This window comes from Rhinolophus sinicus, linkage group LG05 (assembly GCF_036562045.2).
Source record: "Rhinolophus sinicus isolate RSC01 linkage group LG05, ASM3656204v1, whole genome shotgun sequence".
Lineage (NCBI taxonomy): Eukaryota > Metazoa > Chordata > Mammalia > Chiroptera > Rhinolophidae > Rhinolophus > Rhinolophus sinicus.
In genome coordinates, this window is record NC_133755.1 from 105,312,645 (window position 1) to 105,339,246 (window position 26,602).

The following is a 26,602-nucleotide window of genomic DNA, read 5'->3' on the forward strand; positions in this document are numbered from 1 at the left end:
GGTCTCTGCCCAAATGTATGACTGTAAGTCACATATTCTCTCATATACCATTATTGCTGTATTTTTTGGCAAACTCCTACAGCTGCCTTTACTTCTCAAATTTTCCACTCTGCTCTCTCAAAATTCCCTTCCATAATTAACAAATTTAACTATATATCATAAGTTCTAAAATATTTCATCAGTTGAATTTTGCCTCTCTCTGAATTTTGCCCACTGATAAATCTGTAGACCCCTAATTTGAAATCTGCATAACAAATAAGATAAACACAATTTTTGGAAGAAAAGGGATATATACCCAGGCATCTATGTAGTTTAATCAGAAGCTTTTGACTGTACTACATCTATTTAGTTCCACTGAACATTTGAGGATTGTGGCAATGTATGTCCCCAAACTATCTAAAAATTAATTAATACTAAATCTAAATAATTTGAAATTCTTCATCAGTCATATTATTTTATAATATAAAAGAAATGGATCTTAAGTTATAGCCCAGATCCTCAGCTGCTATGTCTTGGCTCACTATTGTTTTTATCCTTTGTAAAGAAATACCAGGTGACATTGATAACAAAATATCAACAATCGTAGATGCTTTCCTTTTGTAAAAATAGTTGACTATCCTTACCTTAATACAATTCAAATATACTTTATTTGGTGGGAGATAAAAGTGATGGGGTTTATGATTCATCATCCTATTCCAATCACGCAATATGTATACAGAATTTTTTATTGTGTTAATACATTTAACACGAGGTCTACTGTCTTAAAAATTTTAGTGAACGATACCGTACTGTTAACTATAGTCACAATATTGTACAGCAGATCTCTAGAAATTACTCACCTTGCATAACTAAAAGTTTATACCCATTATCGGCACCTTCTCCATTCCCCATTATTCAGCCCCTGACAAACACCAATCTAATCTTTGTTTATCCAAATTTGACTAATTTAGGTATCTCATATCCTGGAATCATGAAGGATCTGTTCTTCTGTGACTGGCTTACTTTACTTAACATTATGTCTTCCAGAAAACTGATGCTAGTGAAAAAAAAAAAAAAAAAAAAGAAATTACTAGGAAGAACAATCATACACCATCAAATTGAATAGCCTAGAAGAAATGAATACATTTCTTGGGAACACACAACTACCAAGATTGAATCTTGAAGAAATAAAAATTTTGGACAAATAATGTGTTAAAAAATTGAATCAGTATACAAAAATTTCAGAACAAATAAAGCCCAGGACCAGATAGTTTCACTGGTGAATTCCATCAAACATTTAAAGAGAAATTAATGCCGATTCTCCTCAAGTCTTCTAAAAAGATAGAAGAGGATAGAATACTTCCAAACTGATTTTAGGGTGTTAGCATTACCCTGATAGCAAAGCCTGACAAAGATATTACCAGAAAACAAAAACTACAGGCTTATATCACGAATGAACATGGATGCAAAAATCCACAATAAAACTGCATTCAACAGCACATTAAAAGGATCATACACCATGATCAAATAAAATTTATTTCTGGATGCAAGGATGGTTCAACATAGAGAAATCAATGAATGTGTTGCAGCATATTAACAGAATGATGGATAAAAATCATAAGATCTTCTCAATAAGTGCAGACAAACTTTTGTCTTTTCATGATAAAAACTCTTAACAGCCACTATGGAAAACAGTTTGGAGGTATCTCAAAAATCTGAAAATGGAACTACCTTATGATCCAGCAATCCCACTCCTAGGTATCTATCCGGAGAAATCCAAAACTCCAATTCAAAAATCTTTATGCACTCCTATGTTTATTGCAGCACTATACACAATAGCCAAGACCTGGAAACAACCGAAATGCCCATCAGTAGATGACTGGATTAAGAAACTGTGGTACATTTATACAATGGAGTATTACGCAGCCATAAAGAAGAAAGAAATCTTACCATTTGCAACAACATGGATGGACCTAGAGAACATTATGTTAAGTGAAATAAGTCAGAAAGAGAAAGACAAATACCATATGATGTCACTTATATGCGGAATCTAAAGAAAAGAATAAGTGAATGAACTAATCAGAGACAGTTTTGGAAACATGAAGGAAAAACAGAGGGTTGCTAGAGGGGTGGGGGTGGGGTGGGGATAAGGGGAAGGTGAGAGGTTTTGAAAAATAGTCGGTAACCACAAGATGGTCATGGGGGTTTGAAAATTCATTTGGGGAACGTACAGAGGGATAGTGGATGGGGGGAGGGGGGTTCACACAGTGTGAGGGATATAAATGATAAACGTCTAAGTTTTGCTTTGTCTTGTGCACCTGAAACTAATTAAAAATAAATAAATTAATTAAAATGAAAAAAAAAAAAACAAACTCTTAACAAACGAGATATATAAGAAATTTACCTGTACAGCATTCTAAATCACAACCACCAGACTTACAACCAGCGAACTTTTAAATGTGCCTTAAGGAGAGTTTTTATGGTTTTTGCTGTTAATATGGTTTTTATTTTTGTTTGTAGTTTATAGATTAAGGAGGTTTCACCGAATACCCCTTAAAAAGTTTGAGTTCCCCTTATCTCTCCATCTCCTTAGCTCTTTCTTTCATGTTGGATTCTCCTTCAAATGCCACATGATCCTTACTTCTGTTTTCAGTTTAACTATGATGGACTGAAAAAGCCAGTTGGAAAACTCTATTTGTTGGCAAAATGTGATAGTTATTGAACTTTATTATAGATATTTTATATAGTCAACATGCTAATCACATGAGGACTACTACTACTGGAATTTGTAGACTTTTTTTTTTTTTTTTTTATCTGAATCTTTTCAGTTTCTCCTGATAAGGGTTAACCTGTGAGCATTCTAGATATGGACACAGAAAGAGAGCTCTAGTTATGTTTTTCTACCCAATTCCCCTGTTTCAGCTCCTTTCTGTTTACACTCAAATTGCATATGATATAATCTTATACACAGAAAACCCTGAAGACTTCACAACGAAAACAAGAAAATTTTAGAATTAATAAATTCAGCAAAGTTGCATGATACAAAACCAACATATACAAATCGGTTATATTTTTATACACTAGCAATGAACTATCCAAAAATACTACTGTATTTCATTTACAGTAGCATCAAAAAGAGCAAAATATGTAAGAATAAACTTCATTAAGGTGTTAAGACTTGGACATTGAAACCTATGAAACACCGATGAAAGAACTGAATGCACAACAAATAAAAGGAGACATCTGTTTTCATGGATTGGAAGAAATTATATTGTTAAAATGTCCATACCACCAAAAGTGACCTTCAGATTCAATGCAATCCCTGTCAAAATTCCAATGGTGTTATTATACAGAATTAGGAAAACAATCCTAAAATTCATATGGAACCATAAAAAAAAAAAAATCCAAAGCAATCTTGAGAAACAATAAAGCTGAAGTCATCACACTTTTGATTTCAAATATACCACAAGTATGGCACTGGCAAAAAGAGAGGCATAATGGAACAGAATGGAGAACTTAAATATAAATTCATGTATGTACAGTCAGCTGATGTTTGACAGATTGCCAAGAATATACCATGGGGAAAGAATAACCTCTTCAAAAAATGATATTGTGAAAACTGAATAGTCACATGGAAAAGAAAGAAATTTGATCCCTGTCTTATACACAAAAATCAACCCTGGATTTAAGACATAAACATAAGACCTGAAACTGTAAATAGCCCTCAAAGAAAACTTTGGGAGGAAACTTCTTGACATTGGTCTTGGCAATAATTTCTTGGATTTAACACCAAAATTCAGACAACAAAATAAAAAATATACAAGTAGTACCACATAGAACTAAAAAACACTGTACAGCAAAGAAGATAATCAACAGAATGAAAAAACACCCTATGGATTGAGAGCAAATATCTTCAAATCATATGTCAGATAAGGAGTTGATAACAAAAATATATAAGTATTTCCTACAAATCAATAGCAAATACAGAAACAAATGGTCAATCAAAAAATGGGCAAAGGGCTTCAACAGACATTTTTCCAAAGAGGTCATACAAATGGCCAACAGATATATGAAAAAATGTTCAATATCAGTAATCATCAGAGAAAAACAGATCAAAATCAATAAGATATTGTCTCACAGTTGTTAGGATGGCTATTATTAAAAAAATAATAAGTTTTGGTGAGCATATGGAGAAATTGAAAACCTTATATAGTTTGTGGAAATGCAGAATTGTGCAGCAACTATGGAAACCAGTATGGGAATTCCTCAAAAAAATTAAAAATGTAACTACCATATGATCCAAAGTATTTATCCAAAGAAATTGAAATTAGGGTCTCAAAGAGATATCTTCATTCACATGACCACTGCAACATTTTACACAATAGCAAAGATATAGAAACAACCCAAATGTCCATTTACAGATGACTGGATTAAGACAATGTGGTGTATACATACATTGGAATATTATCAGCCTTATAAAAAAAAGAACTCCTTCCATTTTCAACAACATAGGTAAACCTAGAGAATATTAAGCTAAGTTAAACAAGCTAGTCACTGAAGGAAAATATGTCATGATTACACTTATATGAGTTATCTAAAATAGTTAAACTGATAGAAGTAGAGAATGTAATGATGGTTTCTTCAGTTATGCAAGATAAATGAGTTCTAGACATCTGATGTATAGCATAGCACCCAGAGTTAATAGTATAGTATTGTGCACTTTAAAATATATAAAGAGGGCAGCTCTCATTTTAAGTGCTGTAAGAAAAAAAGAAAAAAACAAACAACCACAAAAGACCAAAAGGAACTTTTTGGAGGTAATAGATGTTTAGTACCTTGGTTCCTGTGATAGTATCACAGGTATATGCATATGTCCAAATTCATCAAGATATATACTTAAATGTGTGGGATTTTGGTACATCAATTATATCTCAGTAAAACTAAAAATAAATATTTTATTAGAAAGAATTAAAGAAAAAAAAAAAAAAAGAAAGACCACGGATATTCTGGCTTAATTCTTATACCTCCTTGAACTTTATATGGGTGGGGAGGGGCACCATTCAGACTAACCCAAGTGAGGTGGCCCTTGGAATTAAAAAATGTTCAAACACACTTTCCAACCAGTCCTTTGTTTTCTGTACCCCATAAGCTCTATCTATTACCAAACCTTTCCTGAGCTTTACCAAAAAAAAAAAAAATCCAATTGCTTCTCATTAGTATCTGCTTCTATAGGCCCTTAATTTTGACGTTTCTCAGTTCTTCTAAGTCATAACCTTCCATCTGCTCTCTGCTCACTCATATTATGGTTTGGTTTTGCATATTTTCTATTTCTGTTAAAACTGGAATTGTATTATCTTTGAAAGAGAAAGAGATATAAATGTCTTCATTCTTTAGAAATGAACAGTTGGAAATGAGAGTAAGGGACAGAGACAAAGATTTAACATGAAGGTGATTGATTGGACCCAGGAAATGACTGGCAGTGAAAACCTAGAAAGCCTCTTACCACTTTCAGTTTTTCTTTCAATCTTGCATTCTTTATGTTATGCCAAATTTTTTCTCAATTTATTTCCCTACAGATTAATTAAACAAACAAACAAACAAACAAACAAACAAAAAAAACAGTAAAATTATTTTTCAAAACATATAAGAAAACTAACTGTGGATTAATGAATTTGGAGAGCTGGATTCAAGTCTTAAGTTTGTTATTGTCACATAACCTTTGGTTTATCATTTCTCTTCATCACAGTTCCAGATTCTGGGTATAGGGAATGCAGCAAGCAGCGATTTTTAAGTGCCCTCTCTAAAGTTTTGACTGTTCCAGATAGTTTGTATGTGTATATATGTGTGTGCATATGTGTGTGTGTGTGTGTATTAATTTCTTTTAAACATTATGTTGTAACTCCTATTTTCCTTTCATTTTTAACTAAGAATGTGAGACAGAACTTGACTAAGACCATAAAGCTGCATGATTACATATGACCAGACCAGTAAACTTCAAAGTCTCAAAGTCAGGGACACTACTCTTTTTATTTTGTTTGACCACCTGGCATTGTTGACCACCACCATGTTGGATTCTGTGACCTTAATTCTTGGCCATTCTTCTCAATATCCTTTGTAGATAGATGTCTCTGATATTTACCCTTAAATGCCAATATTTTCTTGGATCTTCATTCAGCCTTCTGTTTCTCTCATGTTAAATATAACGTTTGGATGAATTATTTATTATCCTTTGCTTCAACTGTCTCTTACATGCCTGAATGCCCCAAAATAAAAAAAAATAAAAAAAATTATCCCAGAATTCTCTGATATGCCGAAGGTTTATATATTTATAAGTTTAAATTCCATCTCTCTGTGAATATTCATAGAAATACACATCCAAATGTCTCTATAACTATAGTTATCATATTTCCCCAGAACTCCCTGTTCCTCTTCCTGGTTCTCCATTTTCCAATTGCCATCATTTGAAGTGTCACAAGTTTTATTTAGTTTCAGTTACTACAATTACATATGAATGTGTCTCCCTGTCTTCTATCTCTTGTAATCTAACATCTACACTGAGTGGTTTTTCTAAACTATAATCTTCATCATGGTGTAACCTATTTAAAATCTTGTAATGCTTTCACATAAATTTCAGTGTACATTTCTTACTATTTAGTTTCTCATATAAACTTTGTATTTTCTGACTACTGTTTAACTTTCTGATAACTCCTATTTTTGTCTACAGTGTACTTGTTAACATAAGTCTCAAGACATTATTTTGGTTCCTAAATGTATTTTGATCTTTCACTTTTCTGTGCCACAACATAAAATTTTCTTCTATATGATATTACCATTATTCATCTTTTAAAATTCAGTTCAAATGTCATCCCACTCAGGAAGATTTCCCTTTACTCCCCTTTCTAGTTGATTCTACTTTGGTGTTCTTATGGGATAGTGTATGGGTCTTTCCCTCATAGCATACATCTTACTGTATTGTAAAATTATGTATTTTTTTTACCCTGTCCATTTTCTGTTTGTTGTAATTTTAATTTTTATTTATAGCATTTTTTTATATTCAGAGAATCTTTCTTAGCATGTAATAAATATTCAATAATAAATTTTCAGAGGAAGGGATATGAATAAATGGAAAGATGAAATTTGAATAATGGGTTATCTATTACAAATCCTGAATGATTTCTCCTTTGCAATGCTGCTTGAGCTAACTCAAAGAGTTGTTATGACACTGAACAATGCAGGTGAAACTATTTTACAGATACAGAACCATACACATTTACAAAATAATTAGTAGAAAATACCTATTGAGATGTAGCATAGGGTGATAAAAAGTTTAATATAGTTGAAACTAGAAGAACAGGGATAAAACCTTAGGATCCTTCATTTATGCCTAAGTGTGTTTGCAAAAAGAATCACTCAAACTTTCTAAAATCAGGCATTTTCTGAATAAATTGGAATGTTATTAGTCACCCTGCCTTCTCAAATGGTTGATGTTAACCTCAAATGATACATGTGAAAGTTCTGTTAAATAGCAGAGCACTCTACAAATAGAATGTATAATTCCTGATTAGCTTTCAAACATCTCATACAGGCAAATCACTGTGCTATAAAATGCAGGGAATATAAATTAGCAGTAGAAACTACTGTTTTTTAATGGGAAGATCATAGGCTTTCAAATCCAGCAAGGTGAAGTCTATCTTAGCCAATTACCAACTGAGTTTGACTACGACACATGGTCTTTATATCTCAGTGTCAAGTATAGAGATGATAATGCCAGTGTTATTTTTCAGAATTGAAGGGGACGAACAGCATAATATACGCGGTAGCTTTCAAAAAGACTGGAGCTCAATGTAGATGAAGGGTAAGGTTTCATCTTTTTGTTGTTGTTTAATTGTATAGCCTTTAAAAAGAAACATTAATTAAATTTATTAAGGTGACATTGGTTAATAAAATTGTATAGGTTTCAAGTGTATTATTCTATAATATATCATTTATATGGTGAGCACACAATGCAATATATAGGTTTTATCTTCTTGAGTTAGAAACTCAAGAAAAAATACGGATATGAGGGATATAGAGGAAAACCCCTGATAACCCTGTGGCAATGAACAGTTTAGTTCTTCCTTTCCAATGGAAAGGTAATTTCTGTTTGGCTTTAGTCATCAGCTTCATGTCTGTGACAGCAGGTTTATGTTTTAAATTGACATTTCAACATTTATAAGTGTGTGCTTGCACGTGCAGGCACACACACACACACACACACAGAAAGTATATATTTCTTCCCATTTCCTTTTTTCAGTTAATAGATGCTTAATACACTATTTATGACTACTGTATGACAACTTTATATTTTATTTTTTTAAATAGTCTTACTGTCAAGAAGTGGTGGGTGGTGACACTCTTTCTAAGATTATTCACATAGGTACTTGAGGTACCCTGTTCTCTAAAGCTAAAAATGCAAATGAGAATTTGAATTTGAAATTAGATTCCCCTTCCTAAAGGCAAGCCAGCATCTGGATATACTTTATTCTGATGACAGTCTCCATCATCCTTGGCCTATGCACAGAAACTTTTAAATCCCTTCTCTCTTCACTGCAGTGGGACCGGCTCCTGTTTTGTTTATTATTCCCCCCAACAGAACACATTTTATTTTATTGTTTATGTTCTCTAAGTTTCCCAGAACATATTTAAGTTATCAGCAATCTAATTTCTTCCAAACTAAATTATTTAAATTTCAAGGTCAGGAGTCTATGTCACATCCACAGTTATTTCTGGTTCCAAAGTTCTCATTTTTGCTTCTCAATTGTGATTTTCAAAATCTCATTTTGTACCTCTTGGGTCCTCCATTATTTGAGTGCTTTTTTCTGTGTTTATTTTATTTTTAGCTGACTTTAACTGCTTTTACAAGTTTTTATTTTCTCCCATGTAGTTTAAAATGTATACCAGATAAGAAATTCTTTCCTTTCAAATACATATAAATATTTTGTAGAGTTTAAGAGCACTCTCTTTCAACTTAGTGTATTTTAACTAAAAAAGGGAACTAAATCAAAGTTGAGTTACCATTTTTTCATAAAGTTAAGTGCTCTAGGATGAAATTGAACACATGATTAAAATTACCCACGTTTCCCATGTGCAAAATATTAAAACTCAATGTTCTTATTTTACAATTCTAACATTGGAAAAATCTTTGTCACCCTTAAAGAAGGAAGTCCTGGACAGGTGTCCAATGGGGTGAAGTGAGTGTATAAGGCATGTTTTACTCCTGAGAGTAACTGTCAGTGTAGTTGCTCTCCTTCGGGTAGGTAGAGCAAGGGTGAGCAAACTACAGCATAGGGGCCAAAGCCTGCGTGCTGCCTATTTTATTACTGTCCACGAGCTAGGAATTATTTTTACATTTTTAAATGGTAGAAAAAGAAAAAAAAAAGTATTATATAATACCATTTCTAACACATGAAAATCACATAAAATTCAAATACCATTATCTTTAAAATTTCATTCCTAGGAATATATCCAAAACAAAAAAATAAAAATAAAAACATATCTACCAAAAAGGTTGTACATTAATGTTCATAGCCCAAATGTCCATCAACTGATGAGTGGATAAACAAATGTGGTATATCCATACAAGAGAATGTACTTCAAGAATTAATAAAAGAAAAATGATATATGCTACAACATAAATAAATCTTGAAAAAATTTATGCTAAGTGAAAAACGCCAGACACAAAAGGCAACATATTGTATGGTTTCATTTACATGAACTATCCAAACCAGGAAAATTTGTAGAGACAGAAAGTATATCAGTGGTTGCCAGAGTTTGAGGGGAATTGTAATGGGGATTTATGAAAATGTTCTGGAATTAAATAATAGTGATGATTTTCCTGACTTTGTGAATTTAAGATAAACAACTATATTATACACTTTAAAATAGTGAATTTTATGGTATGTGAATTATACCATCAAAAAATACTTTTAAAACATCAGTTTCTCTTTAGTTTTCAACAGTGAAATGTCCAGGGATTATTGATAGATAATATAGGTACATATATAGAGTATATACAGAAACACACAGATACGCACATACATATAGGAATAGAAGGACAGGAATATAGTCATTTCAAAACTTGCTTTTGGTTTACAGGACTTCCTGAAACTGATTTGATGTTGTTTATCTTTTGGGGGCAATTTTTGTTTATTATCTTTTCAAATATTGGTTATGCATTATTTGTTATCACATTTCCTTTTGGAATCTAAATACCTCAATGAAACACCTCCTTTTATTTTTTTATATATCTCATACTATCTTACACATTTACCAAATATTAAGCTGCTTGAGATTTATTCTATATTGTATATTATGAATTGTCATACCTATATCTTTAGCTGTGTTTCATTTGGTATTATATTTTTGTAGTTTTTTATTAGATTGTAATTTTTTTAATTTTGGAATTTTCTTATAGCTTCTCAATCTTGTTATTATTCCTCAAAACAGAGAAAGTATGCTTATTTAAAATTCTAACTCCAATATTTGGAATACCTAGGAACTATCATTATCTTCTATTTTATTTTTGTTCAAAAACAAGTTGTATTTCTTTCTCATGTCTATGATTATTTATGAATCTGTTATTGACATCAAATTTTCAAAATTGTTTGTAGAAATCATGTGAGGCATGAGATACAATTATTTTTCTCAAATTACATACATTTGCTTCTGGAAGTCCAGTAAACTGAGTAGCATTTAATATTACCATAATCTCATTTTAAGAACTGAGATCATGTAAAGTAGGCACATAATCCATGTTAGACTTTATCTATTTCCAAGTTACTCATCCTCTTCAGTTATGATTCTTGGAAGTTTCAGCTTATTTAAAGAAGGGGTTTTACTACACAGTCTTTTTTATTCAGTATTAATCCATAACTTTCCCTCCCTCAGTATTTGAGGTTGTCATAAGTGCTGTTCAATCTCTTAAACTTGCAGGCAACTTTTTCAAAATTGACAAATACCCAAAGTGAGTACCATGGCATGTCACTCGGGATATCTGCCTTCTTCAATACTTTGGTTTGGTGAAAATTACTGACATTTCACCTCTTCTATATTTTAAAACATATTTAAAAATATTTCAGCTTTGTGAGTTGTCCTCAGCAAGAAAGTTGATCTATGAATTGTCCCCTATTCCTGAAAAGTGAATTTCTCTTATGGGAGTGAAACTATCCAAATTATAGTTTTACAAGAATGGAACCCTGTTACCTACAGTAGCTTGTTTTCACCATATAACAAATTATCACTATGAGTTGGTAGATATCGATCCAAGCCTTAATTTTTTAAACATCTGCACAGTGGATTATTATGTGAATGTTTTACTGTTTATTCATATATATCCTTTTTCACATTGCAGTGACTTTTTGTCTTTATAATTATTCCTGAAATAAACATCATTGACATATATTTATGCACTAGTATATTTTAATTGTTATGAGATGGAGTTTAAGGAGAAATGTTTTTTGGGCCGCTCATATATGATTTTTCAATTATTTTGTGCAAAGGATCTATTTTTCATACAGAGAAGAAATGCATTCTATTATTTTTGACTGGTCAATTATCTTATTTTTCTTGAAGTCAGATTGGAAGCAGTAAGGAGCTGAGCAGGTATACTATGTATGTCCCACAGAGAATACTCAACGTCTACATTAAGCATATGTAAACTCTTCATTATGCATGATGCATAAGAAAATTTGATAACAGTTTAGTTAATGGCAAAGGTAAATATTTGTATGAATATTGAATTAATAAATATATATCTATGTATATATATAAATGTATGTATTTATTATATTTTCTAATATTTACATTTTAATAGACAATATAAGCAAAATTAGAAAATGCAGTGTTAATTTACTTCTCTTGAGTATTTTTTTCCAGAGTCATAGTAAGTCAGATACCATAAGATATGTCTTTCAATTATGGTTACTTCTTACCATTATTTAGATCTATTTTGAATTAATAACCACAACAAAAATCTGAAACATGAGAATTCGTGGAATTTTCTAAACACAAAATACGACTTTGGAAAGATAGCAAGCCCTTGTATACTGACTTCCACCTAACTACAGTATCCAAAGTTATGCCAAATTGTACGGTTTCATTTATATTATATTTTATAATCTATAATTTTCTCAAATTGTAGTACATTTATTCCTATCTTCTTAATTCTCATTACTCTTTTAATACTACTTCACTAAGAATATCTAATAGTTGGGAGACCTTGCTTTGCTACTGCCCATATTGAAAGAGATTAATAGAACATACTGAGCTATAGCTCTGAAAAAAAACTAAAAGTGCAGATACAATGTGTATTATATTGAGTTGTATGCAATGAAATTAGGGAAGAAAAAAGCAAACATTGTTTTAGTGTAAGCTTCTAAAAATGGGAAACTTCCTTTTACCTGCAGAACCTATTTTTGTAATAAGGCAATAATAGTGCTATAAAATAATTACAGGGACATTTTCCTAATATGAGTGACTCAATTGAGAGGACAGCCAAATGAGTCAATTACCAAAAATAAAAACAAAAAACAAAAAACAAAAACCCACTATGAAGAGGTTAGATTTTTAGAAGCTTTAGAATATGAAGACACACACACACACACACACACACACACACACACACAATTAGTTGCATAATAGAAAATGTATGTCTATAATGAAAGGTACTTGGGGTTTATTATCATATACAATGTAATTTCACTCATATGTGGAATCTAACAAACAAAATAAACAACCAAACAGGAAAATAAAAAGCTGATTTTTCAAAAAAGTTGATATTTTCATACGGGATAGGCTATATAAACCATTTCCTAGAAAAACAGGACTTGTCATTAAGTCCTGTCAGTCACAGTGAAAGCATTTCTAGATGCTCTAGCAATGCTAAAATTCTATGATTTTAGGTGGTGATTGAAATAATTTATTGTAATTTTTTTTAAACAGGTCAGTTTAATGAAGTGGAATCTACCAATGTAAAAGGTCAAAAAATAATTACCAAACCTATTGCTACAAAGTTACCAAAATGTCTAAACCAAAAATAGTTTCAATAGCTCAAATACTAAAAGTAGCTCTTCCCATTTAAACACTAAAAATACTGGTAATTTGAGGAAGTGCAAAGTTACGTTTTAATACATGAAATCAATTCTTAGGCAACATAATAGAGGAATTGCCACAAAGTAGCAAGGCTATAGAAATTATTAAAACATTTAACATAGGAAGTTGGGGAAAATATTCATAGATTTTTCTATTATCACCAATTGTTAAAGTTGTATAATAACATTTAGCTAATAATTTGTCTATCTAATAATTGTGGCAGAAATTAGGAATGGATTTTAATATACAATGAGATTCACCAAATGATAAAGCTCCCACCATATATTTTCCAATACTTTCAATATTTTAAGTAGCAAATCTCTCTCTTGTGAAACTTTTAACTACTATCTCTCCTCAGGGCAACTCCCACAGATAATGAATAATTTAGTCATAATTCTCATTAAAAACTGAGTGAAAGCCCCATAGCCTGTGAGAATTACAAAGCAATGACACTAATTGTTACTTCAAATTATGGTCGGAAACAGTTCTGAGCAACTCCAAAAAAGTTTATGTAAAATTAGCAATCCAGACCAAACTGGTTTTTCAAAAATACTATTGAGCTATTACTGATTTAATAGTTATTGGGTCTTATACACTTTTCTAATTACCTTTATGATTTATACCCTCTCTTTTCCAGAAAAGTACAATAGTGGATTATTTATGACTAATCAAATAATCTTCATGATATCCATGCAATATAATAACAATTCTTGTATTAATAGCCGATCTTCCTCAGGGACTAAAACTTAACTTTTAAATTTTCACTGCTTTCATTTCAAGTTATACATCACAAAATCTAGTATGCTAACCATGATAATGAAGTTGAGCAGATACACAGTTATTTCAAATGTAAGACTCCATAACACCACCTGCATATTTATATTTATTTGGTAAAAGTCCAGCACCACTTTAATTTTCATTAGGCAAGTTCAGGTGCCTAAAAGGAACTGCATGAAAACAATTCATAAAAAAAAAGAAAAAGAAAAAAAAAAAGAAAGAAACCCTGCCACTCACTCCCAAGGCAAGACTGAAAGTGTTCATTCAACTGATTCATACATGCATTGTTTGTGAATGGTTAAAAGATGAAAAATCCCACCAAATCAAGTCAAAATATTTGCATTAAAATGTTTTCTGATACTCTATAATTTTATATATGACTGCAAATATTTTTTAACAGATCGAGAATAAAATTATTCAATTATTTAAAAAATATAATTCTATTGAAAACAGCTGTTTTAGTTTTCTTCATAATAACTTAACAAAGTATTACTGTACAAAATGAGTTAACATTGAGTTAACATAATTGTACAGATTTAGAAAGTAATAACACAATATCAGAAAAATATGATAATAGAAATTTGTTATATTCCCAAAAATTCAGTTTACCTTTTGATGTAAATCTTATAGACAGCAAATAGCAAACTGACTTTTAGTGAAGTATCTTGCTCTCATATAAAGCCCCAGTTGTCATGGAATTCTTCCTTGTATAATAATTGAATTGATAATTTGCTTTCATGAAACTTTGTAATTTTGATTAAAATAATGCCAAATTAAATCTGTCTCTTAACTCATAGAAGGTAAATTGAATTATAAGAAATCTTTGTCCAGCCTGAGTCTTTTAAAAATAAGAATGTTAGTAATTTGGAAATCCTGTTTGAAGTTAGCTGGTATAGAAAAGATGCACTCACTGCCATCATCTGAACTTCTTGCTCCAGTATAATTTTGAGTTTTTAGTCCTGAACTTACAAAGAGGGGCAGATATATGCTAATTAGAATGTTTACAAATTGCCATTTGGGGATTCCCAAAAACCCCATACTATTGCCCATTCTACTACCTGAAAAGGAGAAAATTAACCAGGATACACCTACATTTTAATATTAGTTCTCTTTGAGTTGCTGAAATAACAGAGGCATTACATCAATGTTTTGCTTAAACTTAAAAAATATTCCATATTTCTGTTAAACGGGCATTATTTTATATACCTAATATGGCAATTAGATATTCAAGTAGAGAATGGGGGGATGATATAGTTGAATAGCTCATAAGGGCAAAAACAATTACTTTTTGTTAATTGAGCAATATAATAGATTGAATGACATCATAGCATTTTAAGAAAAATATAAACTAATGTGACAAACCCCCCAGGTTTGTCATTGACCACTCGTTTAGTATGAAGGCGACTAATTTTCTGTTGTCCACTATGCAGATCCGACCACATATGAAATACTGCTCTCAATTTTGGTCCTTAAGAATTTTTTTAAAAACTTTTATTTCTTTTGCTATTTGTACAGCAAGTACTGTCTCACAGACTGTGGTTGTCTTTTTTTTTCTTTTTTTTCTTAAGGAGGTCACAGCTCACAATGGCCCACGTGGGGATTGAACCAGTAACCTTGGTGTTATCAGCACCACACTCTAACCAACTGAACTAGCCACCCCGGTCCTTAAGAGTTTATTTAGGAAATAAAAAGAACATTTACATGAGGTGATAGTGACCTTGAGATGCCTATGTTAAAACTATGCCAAATAATGCTTATTAAGAATATTCTGATATTGAATTTAGATAAGAAGAGGATAAAGTCTTCAGCCTTTGCCATAAAAACCTAGATGATACAGAAATGTATCACATATTGTTATCAGAACATAAAATAATACAATCTGGTCAAAGAATAAACGTGTGTTGTTGTGTTGTTTAAGAAAGCAATATAAATCCTAAAACCTGGAAATCAAAAGAAAATTTTATCATTTTGTATACAGCTTATATAAATGAACATTAATTTTAGTTGAAATGTCCCACACTACAATTTGCTGCTTTATGAGAATAATGAAAGAGAATGGATGAATTAACTTGCTAGGATTGTTGCAGAGGATTCCATCACATTGCAGAGGATTCCATCACATTGGCCTACATATTAGAATAAATAATCTCCCCCTTTCTTAAAATACTGTGATTGTGATAGCCTTACTCATTGTTACATTATAGAAAATATTAAACTTCATTGATTTTTTCATGTCTTCGGTTCTTTTTTAACACGCTTCCTGAAAAAGATGATGGTTTATAGATCATGTCCTGTAGAATTGTAAAATATTTAGCAGGAGTGAATGAGACAGGCAGACTTCTTGTTACTTTACTGTAAATCTACAAATCTATCCAAAATATAAATCAGAAGAATGGAATATAAGTCAAAATAGAATAGGAGACTCATCAAACCAAGTGTTACAAAAAATACTATGCACTATTGAACACCAATAATTCTTTCTTGACATAGAATATTGGTCTTACATTTATTAAAATATTCTATTCTCTAAAATACCACACATATTAAAATCCATAAAATCCATTTCAAGCAATTATTATCCAAAGATGCAATGATGGACTATACAACAAATCCTTTATATCTATATAGGAATATAAATAGTTCAGGCTATCATTTTTAAATTTTATTAAAGATATTAATGAATATTGCCTGCAGATTTAGCATCGGCGAATACATGAAATAAAGCTTAGTTTTCTGTTGATAAAACTAGATATATAATTTTGTGTAAAGAAAATGGTTGCATTACATTCTTGAAATAATTGTATTATGATTAAAATAATAGATTTGCTTGAAATTTAGTTGTATAAGTTCAAAACTTAAAGCCATGTGTTATAATTACATTGACAGATTAAAATATTTTTTAAATGTTATTCATATCCGTAACTATACCCTTGAGCAATTACAATGCATACAAAGCACTTTTCTTAAGTATAGCATATAGATTCTGTCTTCAAAGAGATTGAATAATAATACGGGAAAAAGTACACACCCACACGCAGTACAAAGTAAGCAGAGCAGTGAAACAAAAAATGTTGTAAAAGGAACATAGTTTGGGTGATTGTTTAAATGCTAAAACCCACCTCAAAACAAACAGATGGTAAATCTACATCTGTTTATATATAGAAAGAAGTCTGTGAAAGAGAACATAATTTTATATAAAACATGCTCACATTAGATTTATATGGCTATAACCATGACCTAGGAGACCTCCCAGTGTTCTTCACTGTCTGTAAATATATCCTTTTTTCTCATTACACTAACCAGAAGATGAATTACAAATAGTTTTAGAAATAAAATTTTAAAAATAAGTGCCATTTCTCTGTCCACCTTCAAAAATGGAATTGCCATCAGATTTTTTTTTTATGTTCTACACATTTCAGAAATGTGTGTGACCAGAATGCAGAGCCCCACATTTGCCTAACCTAACCACTAATGATTTATGACCATTTAAATTGTGATATGTAAACATAATTTGAAAAGGGTTGTGGGTGTTATAAATAATAAAATGTCTTAAAAAGTGCTTATAAAATAATGTGATCATCCAAAATTTCATCTGATGAATTTAAAAGACAGAGGAAAAAACCTAATTTTCTTTTAAGAAAACATTTTTTTCTATGTTCTGTAAGCTTGATTGATACATACAATTGTTGCAGATCCTCTAAGTAGAGCACAAAATATAAAAAGTTGACCACTGAAAATTTTCAAAGGAAACTACTGTGTATATATTTTAATAATATGATATTCAATAAGTAGCACATTTGAATCTTATGCAGGAATTACACCTAGGTGGATATTTTGGGCTGAAATTTAAAAGTGCAAACTTTGGTTAATGTCAACTATATGACATCGATTTTTTTCTTAAACATGGTTTATTCAAATGAACAACGTTTCTGAAGTTTATCCTTTTGGAGAGTTTCATTGGTTTTACAAAAGTTAACCTGAAAATGTTACACCCAAAAATGAAAATGCTTTCAATAAAAAGAAGCCATTGTTATTTTTAAAGATAACATTGAGTTTTCTTGAAGGGGCACTAGACAGAATGAGAAAAATGTTTTTACCCCAAATAAAATGGATAATTTCAAAAACAGGAGGAGCTGGTTTAAGTAAGATAATATTGACTAAAATTTTAATTGGATTGAATTTAGGGACACCAATTTTGAAGCATTCACAGAATATTCAAATACGCATTGTAGTCAAGCATTTGGATATGCGATAGAAAAGCAAGCATGGGAGATGGGCTTAGTCTATAGCACTAACTACTACACATCATACAGGTCATAGTTAAATTTATAAAATAACAGGATATCCTGGGGGGAAAATGGAGATGAGAAGAAGGACAAGGAGAGATATTTGAATTGAACAACATTTATGTGGCATGAGGAAGAACAGAGAGATTGGAAAAACCTTGTAATCAATGGCGATCTGAAAAATAATAGAAAGACAAAAGAGAATGAAGACAAATGAGGAATTAAAAGAACCACCTTTTCATGGTTTTAAATAGCTTGGCAGTGAATTGTTGGTAAATGATTTCTCACTGGTATTATAAATAAGGAATAAATATAGATGAACAGGGTAAGATACTTAAGTTTGAGATTATCTATGAAGGTGAAGATTTTGACAAGTAGAAGTTACCCTGTAGTCAATATCCACTCTGAACATCACTATTCTAATCTTCAATAATGGGGTATTCAATCTCTACATCTGAGTTTTATGTTAGAATTAAGTTAATTGATTGCAGAACACCTCACAAATTATTTCCCTTCCTGTGTTATTTCCCTAAAATTCCTGTAACAGAAACTGGGGTGTAATATTTGCTTTCTTTCTGGTATGGCAGGTAGGTAATTAAACAATCCTCTGACTTAGATATTGACCACATGCTATGTGTTAAATGTTCATTAGAGATGTATTGGGGAACTCAGTATCTATCAACTTCCTTCCTGAAATTCTTCTTTTGAGATAACTTTATTTCAATAAAAATCACAGGACATTTTTTGGTGTGCTTTAAAGAAATGTGTTATGGTCCTGGAAATTTGTTAAATCAAAACATAGGAAGAAACACCATTCATATAAGGAGTCACTACTTCTTGATATGGAATTTCTGGGGGGAGGGCGTTAAATTACTCTTCAAGCATGCAGAAATCTAGAGCAATGTGTGTTAGGGAGAATGTGGTAGGCCTTAGTAGAGTGGAAGATTGTACATTGTACTTGGGTAGCTGGCAGCTACATAGTTATAACTAAGGCTACATAGTACAGTTTATCACTTTGAAGACTAATCTCTGCACAGTGATACAATCCAGGAGTAAAGGATTCAGAATAAAATGACAACATAGATGAGATGGTGCAGGCCAAAGTACTTTGGAAGTGAGATGACAGAATTCACTAAAAATTAAGGATTATTTCAAATTCATACACTTAGCTATTTACTTAAAAACATGACTTTTCTTGGAAATTATTTATATCTTCTAAATGATTGTTCTTAAGACCAGGACCTTCTTCTGAGTTAGGGTAACAACCACAAAATATGGTAATATCCCAGTTCCTGAAAGCATTTTGTTTTTGTTGTGGTTGTGGTGTTTTAGCAAATGGGATTATTTGTTCTTCCAATGGAACTTTAAGTTTTGACAAACTGTTTTCTTTCTTGTTGATACTGGATCCACCCTATATATTTACCCCCAAATCCACATATTATTTATGTAGAAAATGTTTTGAAGCAAATAATTCTCCTTTTTGACATTTCCATATCTGAAAAACTGCCTTAGCATCTGCAGAAACAGCATTCACCACCATCACCTTGAAGGTTGAACAGATTCAAATAGGTTGTATATAAGGAAACTATTTGTGATTGTATGCTAACATTTAGACAGCAGCAATCTGACCACAAAAACTTACAAGTTTTCTCAAAGTGTTATTTACAAACATTGCTTTCTTTAATTCAATTTATTTGGGTGATATTGATTAGTAAATTTATATAGGTTTCAAGTGTACAATTCTATAATACATCATCTACGTATTGCAGCGTGTGCTCACCACCCAACGTCAGTTCTTTGTTTCATATATTTGACCCCCTTTACCCTCTGTTACCACACCCCTCATCTCTTACCCTCTGGTAACCACTAAACTGTTGGTATCTATGAGTTTTGTTTGTTTGTCTTGTTTGTCACTTTCAGTTTTATCCCAAATATGAGTGAAATCATATGGTTCTCAACATTTTCTGTCTGATTTTTTTAGCTTAGCATGATAATCTCAAAATTCATCCATGTTGTCTCAAATGGTACTATTTCACCTTATCTTATGGCTGAGTAATATTCCCTTGTATATGTGTAACGCACCTTCTTTGTCCATCCCTGAGAAAAAGGAACAAGGCTGGAGGTATCACAATTCCTGACTTCAAATTATACTAAAAAGCAACAATAATCAAAACAGCATTGACAGAGAAATGGACACAGAGACCAATAGAACAGAACTGAGAACCCAGAAATTAACCCACATATACATGGGTAAATAATTTTCAACAACAGAGCCAAAAACATACAATGGAGAAAAGACATCCTCTTCAATAAATAGTGCTGGGAGAATTGAACAGCCACATGCAATAGAATGAAACTAGACTGCTCTCTGTCATTGTGTACCAAAATTAACTCAGAATGAATCAAAAACCTAAATAACACCTGAAACAATAAATTGCATAGAAGACAGCATAGGTACTAAACTTACAGATCTTGGATTTAAAAATGATTTGACTTAGACCTCAAAGGCAAGGAAACTAAAAGCTAAAATAAATGAATGGGACTATATCAAACCTAAAAACTTCTGCACAGAAAAAGACCATCAACAAAACAAAGAGGCACCCAACCACATGGGAGAAGATATTTGCAAACAATGCCTTCAATAAGGGTCTAATACCCAAAATATATGAAGAACTTGTACCAGTCAACACCAAAAAACACAAACAACCCAATTAAAAAATGGGGAAAAGACCTGAACAGACACTTCTCCCAAAAAGACACACAGACAGCCAATAGATACGTGAAAAGATGCTCAATTTCACTAGCTGTTAGGGAAATGCAAATCCAAACCACAATGAGATACTACCTCACATATGTTAGAATGGTTATTATCAGCAAGACAAGTAATAACAAGTGTTGGAGAAGCTATAGAGAAAAAGGAACCCTCATACACTGCTAGTGGGGAATGTAGATTGGTGCAGCCCCTATGGAATTCACTATGGAGTTTCCTCAAAAATTTAAGGATACAATTACCATATGACCCAGCAACCCTTCTTCTGGGTATCTACCTAAAAACAAATCTGAAATCATTTATCTGTGAAGATATATGTACCCCTGTGTTCACTGTAACATTATTCACAGTGGCCAAGTCATGGAAAAAAACAGTGCCCCTCGATAGATGATTGGATAGATATACGAGGTCGGACAATTAAGTTCATGAACTTGTTTCAATGATGTTGCTAACTTTTTTTTTTTTTTTTTTTTGTTATCAGAGGGATTATTCACTTTGAATTTGTATCAACTGGACAAACACTTAACCAAGTTTACTATTTGGAAGTGCTGAAAAGTCTGCGTGAAAAAGTTAGATGAAAATGACCGTAACTTTTCACCAACAATTCATGGTCTTTGCATCATGACAATGTATCAGATCACAGGGCACTGTCTGTGAGGGAGTTTTTAGCCAGTAAACAAATAACTGTATTGGGACACCCCTCCACCCTCACTCACCTGATCTGTCCCCTAATGACTTCTTTCTTCACCCGTAGCATAAAGAAAATATTGAAAGGAAGACATTTTGATGACACTCAAGACATCAAGGATAATACGACAACAGCTCTTATAGCTATTCCAGGAAAACAGTTCCAAAATTGCTTTGAAGGGTAGACTAGGCACTGGCATCAGTATATAGCTTCAGTATATAGGAGTATATAGGAGTAGTTTGTAGGAGTAGTTTGAAAGGGACCACAGTGATATTCAGCAATGAAGTATGGAGCACTTTTTCTAGGATGAGTTTGCAAACTTAATTGTCTGACCTCGTATTCTTTGTATATTAGAATTTATTACAGTTATTCTGAACGATATGGGTTCCCCCTGCTGTCTAAAAATAGAGTGTTCCTATAAAAACTTTCCTAAGACAAAATGGCATAAACAGTATTCCCTGATTTCCAAAAGTTCACCTTATGCCACTTAATTTTAACATGGAAGACCTATAGTAGTAAAATAACACTTTTTTCCCCCCATAAAAGTGAAAATCCTCTTTGAATTTGTGTTGGTTAGCAAAAATAGGTACTAATATAATGTGAACTTTTGGAAAGTGGGGGATAATTGTACAACATTCTATTAAATACTCAATTTACAAATAGAACTCATGCGATTGCTTGGCAGTTTGAGGGTTTCTAGTTTCAGTGAAATGTAATACCTCCAAACAAAGGATGAAGCCACCGAAGCAGATGATGGGTGGGTAAGATCATAGAATGAATAGAGTCAATCACACATTTTCTACATTTCCACTTATAGTTTTTATGTCAAATATTAAAATAGCATGCCAATTATTTTCTGATATATTCAAGCCTCAATTGCTACTGGTAAGAAAATCTCATGTCAACATGTCATTTTAAAGATATAAGTAAGATGGGAAAGAAAATAATAGTATAGTCAGAATGACAGATACTTCTTGCCGGAATACAAATAATTTCAACTCTTTCATATAACTTCCAGTTCCATTGGGGTGTAAGGGCTTATTCAGTTGCTATTTTGTGTTTGCTATGTATTTTATACAGCACTGTCAGTTATGCAGGTCAAATAGATGGAACTCCCCATACTATGAAGCCCGAGTAATAAGAATAGGCAAAAATTATTTTGTTTGAAAGAACAAACAAAGTCTGTTTAGTTAGTCAAGAGACATGTCTATTGAGGATGAGCTTTTCTGATATTGTAAATCAATTTGTTAATGATGGCTACAATTATTTTACTTTGAAAATGTATTGGGAGTAAGGGCGTTCATGCAAAAATATTGCAAATTTTATTCTTCAAAAATTAATTTTTGCCTTTGACATTTACTTAAATTTACTTAAAATTAACTAAAACTACTTACATTTAATCTTTTCATTTTAGTGTCTTTACCTATAATAATTCTTTGCACATTTGTTTTCAGGATTAATTTTAATTTTATAGTTTGAGTATTTATACTGCACATTCAGTAATCCCTTCCCTTATCTGCAGGGTATACATTCCAAAACTAACAGTGGATGCCTGAAACTGTGGGTAATCCTGAACTTTATACATGGCATCTGACAATTAGGTTCGTGAACTCATCCTAGAACAAGTGCTACATACCTCATTGCTGATTGTCACCTTCAAAATACTCCCTTTGGGCAGCTATGGGTTACCCATGCCTGTGCCTAGTCCACCCTTCAAAGAAATTTCAAAATTCTTTCTGGAATGGCCATCAGAGCTGTCATTGTATTACATTTTATGTACTGAGTGTCATCAAAATATCTTCCTTTCAATATTTCCTTTATCTTTGGGTAAAGAAAGAAATCATGGGTGGGGGCAGATCAGGTGAGTAGGGAGGGTGTCCCAATACAGTTAATTGTTTACTGGCTAGAAACTCCCTCACAGTCGATGTTGTATGAGTTGGTGCATTGTTGTGATGCAAGAGCCATGAATTGTTGGTGAAAAGTCCAGGCTGTCTAATTTTTCCTCACAGTCTTCAGTATTTCAAATAGTAAACTTGGTTAACTGTTTCTCTTGTTGGTACAAATTCATAGTGAACAATCCTTCTGATATCAAAAAAGGTTAGCAACATCATTGCAACAAGTTCATGAACTTAATTATCACATCTTGTATACTGTTTCTTCCTACACATACAAACCTATGATAGAGTTTAATTTATAAATTAGGCACAGTTACAGATTAACAACAAAAACTAATAAACTAGAACAATGATAACAATATACTATAATAAAAGTTATGTGAATGTCATCTCTCTCTCTTCAGTAACTTTTTTCTTTTTCAGTCTCAATCTATCCCTGAATCTGTGCAACTATCCCTTATTTGCAGTAAATAGGTTGGTGTCATTAATTTTGGGGGACCCCTTGCTGAAGTCGTTGTATAGGCTCAATGCTTTCCGGTGCAACACTTTGCTGTCAATTGAATACATTTTCTGTTCAAGTTATCCACCCACAAATTTAATGATTTTTTTTTTCATCTTATTTAAACACTTATTATGCAGTGTGGCTGGAACTTTTATAGTTTGAGGTGTGATAGCAAAACCAGCACATTTCTTTTCCTTCTTCACAATTTCACAGATAGATTTGCTCTTACTGTCAATCTTAGCAACCTCAGCATACAGTTTTTTTTTCTTTCCTTTTAAGTTGAAATCTTTTCACCTTACGGCCTTTTTTGGCATATCAGAATTGTCAGCATCATTATTCTTTCATTTGGGGGACATTACTAAGTAAAATAAGGGTTACTTCTTAAAAACAAGCACTGTGGTAATACCATTACAGTTAACCTGATAATTGAGAAAGCTACTAAGTGAGTAACAAGCAAGTAGCATAAATATCTTGGCTATACTGGACAAAGGGATGATTCACATCCTGGGCTGGATGGAGCAGGATGGCACAAAATTTTATCATGCTACTCAGAAGGGTGTAAAATTTAAAACTTATGAAAGTTTTTCAGACAAGAAAAATCTAAAGGATTTCATCAGCACTAAACCAGAATTACAAAAAAAAAAAATGTTAAAAGGACTTCTTTAAGTAGAAAAGACAAGGCCAAATATATGAACAAGAAAATATAGGAAAGAAAAAAGATTCTCAAGGAAAAAGACAAATACTTAGTAAAAAACAGTTCATCAACCAACTATAAAGTTAGTACAAAGGTTAAAAGGCAAAAGTAGGAAAAGCACATATAGTTACAACAATAAATTAAGGAACACACACAGACACACACACAATAAAGAAGTAAAAAATAATAACACAAACATAAATGTAGAGAGGGTGAGTGAAAATAGTAGTGATTCGAACTTAAGTGACCATCAACTTAAATATAGTGCTATGAACACAACTTGGTATATATAAAGTACATCATAACCACAAACCAGAGATCTACAAGAGAAATACAAGAAATATAGATAAAGAATCTCAAATATTACACTATAGAAAACCATTAGCGTAAGTGAACAGAGCAAGAGAATAAGAATGGTATACAGAAGAACTACAAAAGCTTTTAGAAAACATTTAATAAAATAGCAATAACTACATACCTATCAATAATTACTTTAAAAGAAAACAGACTAATTGCTCCAATGAAAAGACAGAGCATGGCTGAATGGATAAAAAAAAAAAAAACAAGACCCACATATACGCTGCCTATAAGAGACCCACTTCAGATCAAAAGACAGACATAGACTGAAAGTAAAGAGATGGAAAAATAAATATTTTATGCAAATGATAACAAAGCACAGAAAACAAACAAAAAACCTGGGCTGGTAACAATTGTATCATTCAAAATAAACTTTAAAACAAGGGCTGTGGCAAGAGATAAAGAACAGCTTTTCATAATAACAAAGGGATCAATTCAATAAGAGCATATAACACTCATAAACATCTATGCACCAAATGTAGGAGCACCTAAATATATAAAGTAAATATTGATGGATATAAAGGGAGAGATTGACAGCAATATGGTAATAGTAGGGGACTTCAATACCCCATTTACATCACCCATGGATACATCACCCATACAGAAAATCAATAAGGAAACAATGGCCTAATCACACATTAAATCAGTTGCATTTAATTGATATTTTTAGTGCATTTCACCCAAAAGCAGCAGAATATACGTTCTCTTCAAGTGCACACGGAACATTATCCAGGATAGACCACATGTTAGGCTACAAAGCAAGTCTCAATAAATATAAGAAGATCAAAATCATATCAAGCATCTCTGATGACAATTGTATGAAACTAGAAATCTATTACAAAAGGAAAACCGAAAAACACACCAAGGGGGCTAAATAATATGCTACTAAACAATAAATGGGTTAACGATGTGATCAAGGACCAAATCAAAAGATACCTTGAGACAAATGAAAATAAAAACACAAAGATCCCAAATCCATGGGACATGGCCAAAGCATTTCTGAGAGAGAAATTTACAGCAATAGAGGCCTAACTCAAGAAACAAGAATAATCTCAAATAAATCATCTAAACGTACACCCAAAATAATAAAAAAAGAAAGAACTAAGCCCAAAGTGAGTAGAATGAAGGAAATAATAAATATCAGAATGGAAATAAATGACATAGTCAAAAAAAAAAAAAAAGAAAAGAAAAGAAAGAAAACAACGAAACCAAGAGTTGATTCTTTGCAAAGATAAAGATATTTGATACAGCTATAGCCAGACTCATCAAAATTAAGAGAGAGAGAGAGAGAGAGAGAGAGAGCCCAAATAAATAAAATCCGAAATGAAATAGCAGCAGTGACAACCAACAATACAGAAATACAAAGAATTATAAGGAAAGACTATGAAAAATTATCCGTCTACAAATTGGACAACCTGGAAGAAATGGATAAATTCCTAAAAAAAAAAATACAATCTTCCAAGACTAGATCAAGGAAATAAAACACAAAATCTGACAGACCAAACTAAGAAAATTAAATCAGTACT